The 12205-nt window shown below is 36.5% G+C and overlaps 1 protein-coding gene and 1 long non-coding RNA gene across 2 annotated transcripts in view; one reads left to right on the top strand and one right to left on the bottom strand.

Moving 5' to 3' along the window:
• LOC127528864 (uncharacterized) overlaps nucleotides 1-2390 on the top strand; it is a 109263-nt gene extending 106873 nt beyond the window's left edge. Inside the window, exon 3 of the long non-coding RNA XR_007935470.1 lies at nucleotides 2028-2390. This is a non-coding gene — a long non-coding RNA (uncharacterized LOC127528864). The remainder of the gene's footprint in view (nucleotides 1-2027) is intronic.
• The window catches only part of fam172a (family with sequence similarity 172 member A), a 744353-nt gene that overhangs the window by 89663 nt on the left and 642485 nt on the right, over nucleotides 1-12205 (bottom strand). The window lies entirely within an intron of this gene.

The raw sequence follows: 12205 nt of genomic DNA, 5'->3' as shown, positions 1-12205 counted from the left end.
ACTATCTTTTAGTGTGAAGTGGAGGAATGGAGGACCGACAATGCCATCCCGGCCGGTTAATGGCAAGGCTGTCTCTCCATTCTACACGAGACCTACCGCGACACTCTCCAAAAGGCTCTAATAAGGTCAGTGAAGATGTCTATCTGCATTCTATAAAAAGGAAAAAAGGCAAGTTTCCTTTCTTTATACGTTAACTTTTTATTACAAACAAATGCCTCTCAACACTGCAGCGGACACTTGACAAATTTTATTTAATTACAGGGAATGCCAGTAAGGCACATTACCACATGCCTGTTTCAGAAGCATTCATTTTTTTAAACTTAAACTGAAAAGATAAATTCCATAAATGGATCTAAAGTTCCTGAGGGTTCTAACATGTGTCCAGTATATTTTCCTTTTCTGCTCTTTGTCAAATTAATGGAAACACATAAATCCAGATATTCTGAAAGCCATTTTCTGCGCTTCTCAGAATTACAGGTTTTGCCTCTGTTATTAAATGAAAACTTCGCAGTCAATGTCACATCAATGTTTACTTTATTGTGGTCAGTAAATAATGATACTTGCTTTGATCTGGCAGTTATAAAGTTGTATGTTGTTGTTCATAGTTACTGAGGAAAAAAAAAACAAAAAGACAAAACACAAGAAGCCATGTGGGACATAAACTGTTCTTAACAGCAAATACACACTGTCCTGAAATGCATACACTCTACTTTGAAATGCATACTGAAACACTTGCACTATATGGTAAAACATAGGTGCATATGCTATATACTGAAAAGCATACACTTTACTGTATATTCTCTGTAGTGACACATAGCACTATATACTGAAGCTTGTACAATACAAACTGAAATGCTTATATTGTATACTGAAACACATACACTTTATTCTGAAACCCTCAAACACATAGGCCATAGGGTGAAATGCACAAAGTTGTAAGTGAAATGCATGCAATCCACATTGAAAAGATAAGACTCCATTTTGGAGAGTATGTCACTCAAATGGAATGCAAGCAGAGTGTAATTAAATTAAACAAACATGTTTTTAAGGAGCTGAATTAAGCAATTTTAAAAATGTAATTACCTATAAAAAACAACGAAATAATTACATTTGTTAAAAGAATCCATCTTTAAAATAATGAGGAAAAAATTCTTGGGTATTATGTACAACATCACAACAAAATGACAATAAGAGAAAATTCTCTTGTGCACGCCTATACTGGGCTCCAAAAGACACTTACAGCACAATACACAAAAATTCAGAATCTCCATCAATTTTTTCAGCTATTACTTAATTGTTAAAGTCTGGAAAATTAAGTAAATTTATATACATCTCAAGTCTGTTACACTGAAGTCAAAAATGCTATTAAAAGTATTTGTTTATAATGTAAAGTTCAGTACATAGTATATGTGCTTCACTAATGAGTGTATGCATTTCAGTATATTGCTTATGAGGGAAAATTTCAGCATATAATGTATGTACTGCAAAGAATGAAGTCCTAAATGGCACCATAAAACATTTTCATGTGTACATAACAGTGTTTTTTTTGGACCAGATTGTCCTGCCATTCACATGAGCACAGTCACTACACTTTACTCACAAGTATGAATGGCAGAAAAGCTTCTTGTTCAGAACACTTTATATAAACATTTAACTGTGACTGTGTCTGTTACTAACACTACTAATACTACAATGTCCATGTAAATTAAATGTTTCAGGATATGAGCTATTTCATTGCTACATAAAAGCTAAGACATCCTATTGCAATTTTTAGTCGGGTCAATGCTGAGCATTTGGTTGTACTTCTAATTTCAGTTATAGTTTTCAACCTACTTTAAGATTTTTCTAAAGAATATTACCCAAAACTACATTTAAAAACTGAGCAGCTAGGCTGGAGGATAAACATACCATAGTGTGATCTACAATGACTGTTTTTTCATTGCTTCCTCTAATAAAGTTTTCTGATTTTACACTAGCTGTACTTCCAGTGAATTTTTACTTCAGGTTGTTCTTTCATCTTTTTCCAGCTACAGAGACTGAGCCAACGGGAACTGCTAGGAGCACTAGTGGAAGACTTGGGAGTAGCAAATGTATTATCCCTTAAGGTATACTGCATGAAAAATGAAGAAGAAATAAACAAACAAGAAAAATAAACCACCCTAAAGCCTACTATAAACAGAAAAAGGGTTTGTTCACTAGGGAAGACACAGACACACATTTTCAGTACCGCTTATAAGCCTTGTTGAATAGAGTTGCATCACAAAAGACAATCAGATAAATATACTCATTTGGTCAAATTCATGTAAATGGGACAAAAGTCCACAAGAAATGACCTTCCTAGGTAATGCAGAACTAAGATATTTAAAAAACATAAAAAGTATTAACAAAGTATATTATGTTTTACTTATAGTTATTTCATTTCAACTTAGGGTAAAGTAAAAACAGTTCTTTCTTAACCAAAAAAATTCAATACAGAACTTAATTATTCTCTCATACAAGAGATACAAGTTAAGGTCTCTTTATATTCCTGTGCCCAGTCCTGCCTAGATAGGGCCCAGCCCCATCATGCAACCCCGAATCGGATAAGCAAATTTGAGGCTGTTAGTGTACTTTGTAAATAATGTTTACATGTTTAGCTTACATACCACCTTTTATGACTACAAAAAAATCAAAAAGGTAATGTAAGGTTTCTGAATTCAGCACAAGCAGGGATGGGCAATTCACAAGAATGTACACTACTAGGGTCACTAGCCCATCAAAAGAACATACAATCTCTTCCACAGATTCTGATGGAAAATTAATCATTATGGTATCATGTTAATCTTTGTTCACATCTAAACATGAGGCTCAAGTGCTTTGAGACTACAAAGTGCTGCAAAAATGAAAAACAAAAAAAAAAGAAGAAATCAATTGTAATTTTTAATAACCTCTGGCATTTTCATAAGGCTTGAAGTTAAAAGTAATTAAAGTGGTATCACATGAGATTTTAAAATTGTCTTTTGTATCCACATTATGGGTTCTGTTTCATTGATACAGTTTATTATTTTCCATTCTGCCTCCTGACCCTACATTACATGTCTCTATATGCACTACAATGATTCCTTATTCTCATTTCTTACTGACAAGTTTTGAATTGAACTTCCTCTGTGATCAATGTATTCTGAAGACCAACACTGCACACAACTCCTTTGGACTACTTAAGCAACTTGCTTTTTAAACAAATCTTGTCTTCTTTCAATTTACTTTGGTCTTGTTAATTTGATAAAATAGGTAAGGACTATTCCCTCTTTGTCAAAATAAAACGAACCATACAAACAAAACATTGTGGCCGTTGAACCTTCCCCCTATATTTGTGGTAACTGTGGTACTATATTTTTCACAATCTAGTATTTTGCCCATTCATACATCCAATTTAAAACCTTGGTAGTTAGAGGGTCATAAAGGACTGTAGCTTAACCCTGCAACACTGAATATAAGGTAGGAACCAACTTTATCACAGGGTAAGGCTCATTCAGACACACACACCCTGGATCGTATCATGCCAGTTTAACAGAGTTTACTTAACCTAACAATCATGTTATGGTCAGAGAAAAGAAGCACCACAGAAAATTCAATGCAGGGAGCTTGTGTTATGGGTTTGAATCCCGAGCCTAATTGTTGACCATATTTTCTGATATCTGTGTGGTTTTTCACTAGGGACTCTGTGGACAGCAGAGAGATTCTCAATACAAAGCCAATGATGTGCAAAATGGTTCCCCTGGGCTATACACACACTAGAAAAGTGGTATTCTGCATTCAAATGTTGCCTTGGTAGCCCAGTCTTCTTTAAAATGAATTTGTAAATTTTACTATTCTTTATTGCTATGGCATCAAACTGTGATGACGAGGTTGGGTGTAAACGCAAGTTGCATTTTCATTGTATTCTATATATGTGACAAAACTAACACTATTTATACTACTACATCTCTAAAGAGGTGCATGTTAGGTTAACCAGTTTTTCCAAATTTGTCCTTTATGAGTTTGAGTATGTGTGTGAGTGGGTCCTGTGATGGACTGATGCCCTATCCAAGGATGTTTACCATATGGCTATGTGCTGTCGGGATTGACTCCAGCCCCCTACCTTTATTAACAAATAATAGCAATAATAGTAACAATGATAAAAAAATAACAGTAACACTGGTAATTGATGACAAGTAGGCCAAACTTATGAAGTGAAACTTTTGATTGAATACTTTTGCACACCATTATATAATGTTGGTCCTTGTGAATATATTTAAACACAAAATTTGCACATACAGTGCATCCGGAAAGTATTCACAGCGCATCACTTTTTCCACATTTTGTTATGTTACAGCCTTATTCCAAAATGGATTAAATTCATTTTTTTCCTCAGAATTCTACACACAACACCCCATAATGACAACGTGAAAAAAGTTTACTTGAGATTTTTGCAAATTTATTAAAAATAAAACAATTGAGAAAGCACATGTACATAAGTATTCACAGCCTTTGCCATGAAGCTCGAAATTGAGCTCAGGTGCATCCTGTGTCCCCTGATCATCCTTGAGATGTTTCTGCAGCTTAATTGGAGTCCGCTTGTGGTAAATTCAGTTGGTTGGCCATGATTTGGAAAGGCACACACCTGTCTATATAAGGTCCCACAGTTGACAGTTCATGTCAGAGCACAAACCAAGCATGAAGTCAAAGGAACTGTCTGTAGACCTCCGAGACAGGATTGTCTCGAGGCACAAATCTGGGGAAGGTTACAGAAAAATTTCTGCTGCTTTGAAGGTCCCAATGAGCACAGTGGCCTACATCATCTGTAAGTGGAAGAAGTTCGAAACCACCAGGACTCTTCCTAGAGCTGGCCGGCCATCTAAACTGAGCGATCGGCCAATCCACCAATCAGGCCTGTATGGTAGAGTGGCCAGACGGAAGCCACTCCTTAGTAAAAGGCACATGGCAGCCCACCTGGAGTTTGCCAAAAGGTACCTGAAGGACTCTCAGACCATGAGAAAGAAAACTCTCTGGTCTGATGAGACAAAGATTGAGTTCTTTGGTGTGAATGCCAGGAGTCACGTTTGGAGGAAACCTGGCACCATCCCTACGGTGAAGCATGGTGGTGGCAGCATCATGCTGTGGGGATGTTTTTCAGTGGCAGGGACTGGGAGACTAGTCAGGATAAAGGGAAAGATGACTGCAGCAATGTACAGAGACATCCTGGATGAAAACCTGCTCCAGAGCGCTCTTGACCTCAGACTGGGGCGACGGTTCATCTTTCAGGAGGACAACGACCCTAAGCACACAGCCAAGATATCAAAGGAGTGGCTTCAGGACAACTCTGTGAATGTCCTTGAGTGGCCCAGCCAGAGCCCAGACTTGAATCCGATTCAGACACACACACCCTGGATCGTATCATGCCAACTCTGGAGAGATCTTAAAATGGCTGTGCACCGACGCTTCCCATCCAACCTGATGGAGCTTGAGAGGTGCTGCAAAGAGGACTGGGCGAAACTGGCCAAGGATAGGTGTGCCAAACTTGTGGCATCATATTCAAAAAGACTTGAGGCTGTACTTGCTGCCAAAGGAGCATCGACAAAGTATTGAGCAAAGGCTGTGAATACTTATGTACATGTGATTTCTCAGTTTTTTTTATTTTTAATAAATTTGCAAAAACCTCCAAGTAAACTTTTTTCACGTTGTCATTATAGGGTGTTATGTGTAGTTGTGTGTAGAATTCTGAGGAAAAAATGAATTTAATCCATTTTGGAATAAAGTTGTAACATTACAAAATGTGGAAAAAGTGATGCGCTGTGAATACTTTCCGGATGCACTGTATATGGAAACTAGAAATGTGTTGGTGTATTTGGATTTTAAAGACAAAGTAATTTTGTATGGATTTGTATGTGACCTGTGTATAATAAATACATAGCCTGCCCTTTTTATAGTATTATCCAGAGTGATATACAGTTGATGCAAACAGGAAGGAGTGAAGAATTCATATGCTTTTTGTAGCACCTATTTGTTAGCAGTGGCAGTGAATGAGTAAAAGTGTCAGGAAAGAAAAAAAAACAAAACTGTAGTTTTCGGTTTGACAGAAGTGAGTGCATGCTATTGAGTCTGTGAGGTGCAACCATTAGTGAATTTATACTTTCTGTCTGCCAGAAATATTATTGGTTTGATATTTAATTCTATTAATTTCATCTTAGAGAGACACAGAGACACAGTGGTTAACACTGTTGCCTCACAGGTCAGGTTACATTTTTTGCCACAATAATTGGTCCAGCATAGTTTTGTAGACATTTCAGAAGCAGTCAGGGACACTTAAAAGACCACTGCACCAATATACTGTAATCCATTCAAAACTACTTTACTTTCTCCTTCTCCATTGGCATCAATACATTCTGCTGAGTTCAGCAAAGTTCTCAGACATTTCCACAATTTTACCAAACTTGAGGCCAAGCTATGCAGCAGAGCTCGCTCATCGCTAGTGACAAGGACAAATTCTTTAGACACAAGCCTGACAAAAATTTGATAGGGTAAGTACTTTCTAAATTGGCTGCAATGATTGCTTCCAAAAATGTGCCTTTTAATAAATTTTGCAGACAAAGGTAAAAACCTCCACATCTTTAAACGTGATGAATTGATAAATTGCATACTTAAAAAGCACCATGTCCCCATGCACTTTGAAACCAAGTCATAGGGTATAACCCACTATTGAAGAAAAAAAAAAAAACAATATTTAAATATTCAAGCTAAACAATTAAATGTGACACTGTTTACAGGTAAAATAGAAATGAAATATTTTTCTTCTTTTACTATCCTACACATTCTTAAACATGGTATGATTGTGGAACGGAGGACAAGGAGATTACAAAAATACATATAGTATTCAGAAAGGGTATTTATTCAGGAATACTCATTTACAGTGATGCACAGCCCACAATCTTACTAAAACCAGACTAATAGACCATTTCATTCAGATGAAGATGAGGGCAGAATGTTTCAGTGGTAGAAACAAATCTACAAGTCCTCTACAGCAAGTGATTGGGTTAAGAATGCTAATGAGTAGCATCACTTTTATGAGTATCTTCTGTGCCTAAAATTGGGAAGAACATATTGGTTTATTAAAAAAGGCCTCAACTTGTGCATTTGTATGTGACCCTTCTTGTATATGTGTATACTTGTATACATATATAGAGATGCAGTATATAAAAGCAAAGGTCAAGACATGTAAATCAGGAACATATTTGTGATATTTCCTTTTTAGTTCTTATATGAAATATGGAAATGAATTACAATATTAAAGCTGTTATGTAGCCTTCATCTCTTTTATACTGTTTAAAATATGATTACAATACATGGTATATTCAGTTTTGCTTTAGTGAAAAAATAGTGATATGCTTAAATGACAAATCTGTGACATTCATTCTGTTAAGATTTCTGACAGTTGGCATGGATAAATGGAAGCAAAAGTGGCAGCATTCTGTAACTCATTTTTTCTCTAAAGCCAATATTAAATCAGAATGACATCACTCAAACACTAAGGAATTAGGTTGAGATAATGAACATTTTCTAAAAGCCCTCAACAAAAATTCTTGCTTTAATTTAGTTCTTTTAAATTCTTGCTATAATTCAGTACTTTTAATATATAATTAATATTAATATATAAAAAAGCTGTACATTAATATTTTATACCTAAATTAAATATATTACATTTTAATATAAACACACAAACACATAAGAATGAACAGGCGAAAAAAGGGCAAAGCATTATTCTCTTCATTACAGAAAGTATCTGGTCTTATTTACATCAATGAACAAGGCAAACCTTATCGTAGAGAGGGGGTTGGGGAAACAACCCTTCAAATTACATGCCTATCTAAAAGATCTTGATACATTAATTTTGATAAAATACATTGTAAAGGGAAGTACTTCTGAATCAGGGTCTATTTAATTAATAAAATTAGTATCATATATAGATGCAATGGTGTTCACAGGTGTGAAAGAATTGCTCATTCATGCCTTGGCTAGTGCCAGATGATGTCTTTTTCTTACAGGCTTATTGTGTTAGATGAAATTTTCAAGCTCAACTTTATTGCCATATGTCACAATTTTACTGGAAATCTTGTATTCAACAAAATAAGGATGATAATTATCAAAAATCAGGACGTGCCAGAAGGGCAGAAATATCCATTCAAATCTAAATTCTCTTCATTTGAATTAGGGTGTTTAGCAGTGCTAATCAAATGTTAAGAGGAATGAAACAGTCACTGAATTAGCAAATGAACATTACATTTATATCAGCAACTAATATTAAATTAATTACAAATTACACACAAAATTTTAAAAAGGTAAAGATAGCAAAGAGTAGAAAGAGGGAATCACCAAGTGCCATTTGGTCATTCTATTCTTAGACAAACAGTTAAAAATGATAAAGAACTATTTTTCATCATATTTAAAAGAAAAAATATAATTAGTTGACACCCTTCTACTGGGGCACGGTGGCGCAGTGGTAGCGCTGCTGCCTTGCAGTAAGGAGACCTGGCTTCACTTCCTGGGTCCTCCCTGCGTGGAGTTTGTATGTTCTCCCCGTGTCTGTGTGGGTTTCCTCTGGGTACTCTGGTTTCCTCCCACAGTCCAGAGGCGTGAAGGTTAGGTGCATTGGCGGATCCTAAATTGTCCCTAGTGTGTGCTTGGTGTGTGTGGGCTGGGGCCCTGCCCGGATTTGTTCCTGCCTTGCACCCTGTGTTGGCTGGGATTGGCTCCAGCAAACCCCCGTGACCCTGTGTTAGGATGTTACGGGTTGGACAATGACTGATTGACTGACTCTTCTACTGCTACTGTTTTAACTACAATAGCTATTCTTAAAGATCCAGCTTTCTAACTTAGTGTTGCAAGATGTAATTGCTCTGTATGGCACTAGGTCTGTTTTGACAACCATGGTGAAAATAAGCAGAAAATCTAACTGTTCCATATCAAGGAGTATTTTTACTACTGCTAATGTGACTTAAATACCTTGTTCTACACATGAGTAGCCTGGCACCTGCTGCATGAGAACTAGCCAATTACTGTTCAGTGTCTCTAATTTTCTGATTCAATTAGCATGCTTCAGAGCTTTCCAGTTTAATTGCAAACTACTTCACAGTTAGCTCTCTGATTAATCATTGCCCATCTGCAAGCTATCGGAAAACTTGGTGGAACAAATTTGTGTATTTTAGAATGCTGGGAGCTTAGCAAATCAAACCTGTTTTGCAATATAAAGCCTTAATTCTGTTTGCCCTTTTCAGCTGCACTTCTAAAAAACGCAGTGTTGATTAAAAAGGAAGTCTAACAATAATATACTACATTATGCATATAATCAGGGAAACTATGGTTAAAACTGGGAAAGATGAAACTTCATTTTAACTGCTGTTTGTTTGTTTATCTGTTTTTTAGGGGGTGTGCCCAAGTTAATACATGTGGAATTAATTACGTTAAACTGGAGTGGTACAACACAAATTGTTAAAGTAATCATTTCATATGACATCATACCAGCTGTATGGCTATTACAAACGTTTTAAATCTAGTCAGGAGTTTAATGAGATGCAGAAGCTAATTTAATGATTATGAGATTAATATGAACAGATGATAAGAATAATGTTTAATCATTAATTATTCTAGCAAGTGCAGGGAAATGAAAAAACTGAAGGCCAGGTGGTTACAAGTTTGAAATGTATTTAAGTACCACTTTCACGGTAAAAGTGAAATTAGTGTTAATGTACTAGAGTAATAGAAGTAAAATTCACACAACCAAACATAACACTTGGGATAACACTGGAGAACAGATGACCTATATGAAACTAGAGTATAATCACTTGCAGAGATTTGGTTTAATTCCTTATTCTCACTCTAGATAAATCAATGCCCATTAGCAATCTTACTTAAATCATGTTTGTGTGTCTTATGGAAAGGCAGGAGTATAAAAGGAATAAAAAGACATGCTTAGGGTACAAGAATGAGTATAAACTGTTATGGTATATGCAAAGCAAGCAAAAATTTAATAAACTTCATTATAGCTTTCAGCTAAACACTGTATAATAACTTTAAAATGCTCTTCAATGAAAAAATACTGTCAAGGTGCACTTTGTAATGCAAGTTCCAGGTAATGCTCTAAAGACTAGTGGAAGTCAAGCATCAATGAGTAAGATTTTTCTGATAGGATATATTCTTATTGCTATAGCTACTTTATGTGTTACCTAAAGATAACACAATACACAGTCAACACTGTTTACATTACAAAAAAATAAAAAGGTTTATGTAGCAGGCAAGTCCTGCGGACTTTGAAAAGACTTAGTTGAAGATCTCCATTCATGAATGTCCAAGTTTGCTCACTGGAATGGTCACTCCAGTGCCACTAAAAGTACAGTGAATATAGTATGTGAGACAGCAGAAATCAGTAAATAGCCCACAATGAATGACATAGGTGCTATAAGTTGTTTCCAATTTTGGGAGTTTTAAAACAAGCAGACTGTACAACCTACATACATCAGGGAAATATCAACAAAACAAAAACAATTATTTGATCTTAAGTTTAGTAAATTGGAACGTCACAGCCTTTCATCCTGGCATTTTGTATGATCTTCATCTGGTTAGGAACACTAGGAAGAAGGTTATTTTCAACCTCAAACTAAAAAGGTTGAACACTGAACACTGTTTCTTCAGAGTAATAGAACTAGTAATAGTGGTATTGTCACATTAGTTCCGCCAACTAAAGGCTCTGAACATATTCACTCACTATTCCTTTAAGCTTTTTTTGGGGGCCAGTCACTGCAAAACTGAACTCCTCTGCAGAGCTTAAGAGCAATGATTCTAAAAGCATCAATTCCTATTTTACAACCACATTTTTCTTTATCAAATAAAAACCATAAGGTATCTGTAATGCACCTAAGGTGTCGTCACTGACACCAGCTTGAATATTTCTAAATGTTGCATTTGCCACCAGCAACTACCACTGTTCAAACTCTGATTTGATCCCTCTCTCACCATCAGCAAGTTGCATTTATAGCCTAGACTAGTCCATCACTTCAGGCATAATGGCTGCAAGTTTTATTTATTTATTTATTTTTTCTCCAGCTGTCTGGCTGCATGGGGGCAACTCAATGACCAGCAGGAATACATGACAGGCCGGGTGCCTGGCTGTCTTTGCACAACAGTAGCAGTCAGAGAGTGATGCAATCTGGTTTGTACCTCTTCTCATCATAAGAGGCAGTCCTCCCAGGTTCTTTTCGTCAAATCAAGTTTCTGTGAATCATATGATCTAAAGGCCTGCACTAGGCTAACATATATTTCGTATGTTATCCCTTAAATCACATAGTGAGTACAAATATGTGAAACTAATGGGATTCACAGAAACTAGATTGAGATCTGACACTTTATTTTCAGACATTCTTTGATCCTTGATATATTAAATGAGTAAAGTGAGATTAATGATGTTTTGATACAATTTTGGTGTTTATACTCATTAAATTTTATTCAAGGACATGTGTATGTATATAAGCTTAATACGTAATAACATGAGTCTGCTGGACATCTTACCTTGTAAAAAAGCGAATGTCTCTGCTTCAGCCAGCAAAACAGTGAATGCAAACCACTATTTCATTGTTAGAGTCACTATTTGTTTCCTCAGCTGGAAGATATCCTCTCTGAGACACATGTTTTCATCAAGCGCTAGGTTGGCATCCACAGCCGAAGCATAGGTGTGGTCCTGGAGGATTTTATTATACTCTTCATCCAGTGTGTCATCCTCTGTCAGTTGCTTTCTCCTCTCCCAAATCCCCGGCCTTGAAAGTGGAAAGTTGAAGGAGGAGAGTGTGAGAAGTAAATCTGCTGAAATGCACATGCGAACAAATGAGGTTTCAGGTCATGTCACGTCAGGTCAGGTTTGGAAGCATGCATCGTCGGCAAAGTCAAGATGAGTGAATCTTTCTTTGCCAACAGATGCCCCACATTTTATTCGCAACTATGCTCTGTGCTTGATGGGTGCCCACAAGATGACACTCTTCTGGTCATGGGTGACTTAAATGCAGCCACTGGCACTGACAGGGCTGACTATGAGTACTGTCTTAGTCCCCATGGGTCTGGTGACCGTGGTGAAAGTGGCTCCATGTTTCTTGACTTTGTAAAAGGTCAGGGGCTGTGAATCGCTGGATCCTGGTTACAGCGC

The sequence above is a fragment of the Erpetoichthys calabaricus genome, chromosome 7, assembly GCF_900747795.2.
Source record: "Erpetoichthys calabaricus chromosome 7, fErpCal1.3, whole genome shotgun sequence".
NCBI lineage: Eukaryota > Metazoa > Chordata > Cladistia > Polypteriformes > Polypteridae > Erpetoichthys > Erpetoichthys calabaricus.
Note: the sequence above shows the minus strand (reverse complement) of the source record. Positions and strands in the feature narration are given on the sequence as shown.